This window comes from Sciurus carolinensis, chromosome 15 (genome assembly GCF_902686445.1).
Source record: "Sciurus carolinensis chromosome 15, mSciCar1.2, whole genome shotgun sequence".
In the NCBI taxonomy this organism is placed as follows: domain Eukaryota; kingdom Metazoa; phylum Chordata; class Mammalia; order Rodentia; family Sciuridae; genus Sciurus; species Sciurus carolinensis.
This window is the reverse complement of record NC_062227.1, coordinates 6,136,162-6,138,418: the sequence shown is the minus strand read 5'-3', so window position 1 is coordinate 6,138,418 and position 2,257 is coordinate 6,136,162. Positions and strand designations below refer to the sequence as shown.

The window sequence follows — 2,257 nt, the reverse complement described above, 5'->3', positions numbered from 1 at the left end:
CAGTCTTTGTCCTCCTTCCAGAGATGACGTGCACGCTTGAGGGCGCCGAGTTATTTTAGAGACGTTAAAAACGCCAGCCCTGGACTTGACCCTGACCTCCGTTTGTATGTTTTCCTGCTCTATCACCTTGCCTTTCATAGGATGAGCAAATCAGGAACCAAGACATGAATCAATCGTAAAACCGTGCAGGTGTTTTGGAAGCGTTAGACTAGGTGGCCCGGAGCAGTGTCCCCTGCTGCTGGCTGGGTTTCCAGAGCTCAGCTGTGCTGACCCCACCCCCAGGGTACAATTCAGACCCTTGGGGACAGCACCCCGGAATGTGTGCAGCAGAGCCCCTCACGGCCGCAGGGAGTTGGTCAGTTCACCAGAAGATCGGCTAAGGCTGGGAATCACAGGTGGGGTAACGTACTCCTGAGATGTTGTTGTTGGGTTTTTTTTTTTTGCGGTGCTGGGGATTGAACCCAGGGCCTTGTGCTTACGAAGCAAGCACTCTACCAACTGAGCCATATCCCCAGCCCACGTACTCCTGAGATGTGGCCCTTAAACGTCATTGAGGGAAATTCCAGATAGAGGCAAAATCACCAGACGTAAGCTGCCCCGTGTCCTTATCACCTGGGTTCAGCGTCTTCTGTCATCCCTTTTTATCTGCAACTCCTTCTTTCTCCTCCCCCTCCCCCGGGGCTTCTACATTCTATTTTCTTTAGGTAAAATTTACATATATTAAAATACAAGACTCTTAACTGTACGGTTTTGACAGAGGGTGTGTGATTCACAACCCTGTCAATGCATCAGCCATTTCCACTACGCTGGGAAGCTTCTAGGATTGTTCCCCTATAGATGAATTTTGCCTGTACTAGAGTTTTGTGTAAGTGAAATCATACGGTATGGGATCTTTTTCGCCTGGCTCCTTTTACTAAGCGTCATGTCTGATATGTATCCGTGTCATTGCACGGGGTATTATTTCCTGCAGGAATACGTTACAATTTGTTTATCCATGTTCCTGTTGACGGACATTTGGTTTCCTGCACGGGGTAACATGAACAGCGCTGCTATGAGCATTTTTGCCTAAGTATTTTTGCGGACATATGTTTTCATTTCTCTTGGGTTTATACTCAGGAATGGATTTGCTGGGTCAAAGGGTTGGTGTATTAAACATTTTATTTTAACTTAAAACATACAAAACTCTATTATTTTGCCAATCTTTTGATGTGGGGCCAAGTCTTTTCCTTCAAGTACGGGCCTACTGATTGGAATTGCGGCTTGTCTTTCTTCCATAAATCGCATCAAGGGCGACGTGCAACTTGGATTTCTTCAGAGCGGCATGAGAACTTAGTGACCTGTAAGAGCACTCTGAGTGCAGAATCCTTTCGGATTCTCAAAGTTCCCCTCAGTGATATTTTACGGTTATTTTGTCCACACTTTCTTCCGTAATAGTGACTTTCATTTATTTGCCCTTTGGGATGGTTTGACTGTGACTCCCGGAAGTCCGGTGTGGGACACTTAACCCTCCAAGCCATGGTATTTGGAGGTGAGACCCATGGGAGGTGACTGAGTCACCAGGGCTATACCCTCAGGATTGGACGAGCCCATTCCTGGATTCCTGGGTTTTCAGGGAATGGTTTCTCATAAGCCAGCTCTCTGGTGTGCTTGCTCTGTCTTGTATGATGCCCTCTGCCATGTTACAATGTATTAAGAAGGCCCTCGGCAGATGCCAAGCGGATGCCGGCACCATGTTCTTGGAACTCCCAGCCTCCGGGGCTGTAAAACTTAAACTTCTCTTCTTTACATATTACCTGGTCTTGGGTATTTTGTTATAGTAACCTAAAGCAGACTAAGACACCCTTATTGAGTCTTTCCCAAGCATTCACCATAGTTTTCATAATTATAACATCTTTTTAAATCCCAATTTCATTGGTTTATATATTTTAAATTCAGTTGTGTATTTATGACAATGAATAGAACTGACATTGGCAGGTTTGGGAACAACACGATGCCTCTTCATATGCACACAGCTCCATTGGGAGAACAAAAGGGCACCAAGCAGACAGTGGCTTTATGTTTGGCAGTTAAGTGTTTAGGAAGGTGTCTACTCTCTGATCTGTAGTCGATATGCTTTCCAGAGGGAACAAAAGGTGTGATTCGTTCTGGTTACTACCGCCGGGTAATAAGTTATTCTTAAACTTAGCAGCTTAAAGCACCTATTCAGCTTGGGGGTTTCTGCATACCCTGCTTGGACAAGACTCGTATCTGCTTCCAG

The 2,257-nt window shown here is 45.7% G+C and overlaps 1 non-coding gene across 1 annotated transcript; it reads right to left on the bottom strand.

The window, feature by feature from the left end:
• Positions 1-440: 440 nt before the first annotated feature.
• Positions 441-514, bottom strand: Trnat-cgu (transfer RNA threonine (anticodon CGU)). The gene has a single exon. It is a non-coding gene; the product is annotated as a tRNA-Thr (tRNA).
• Between the last annotated feature and the right edge of the window lie 1,743 nt (positions 515-2,257).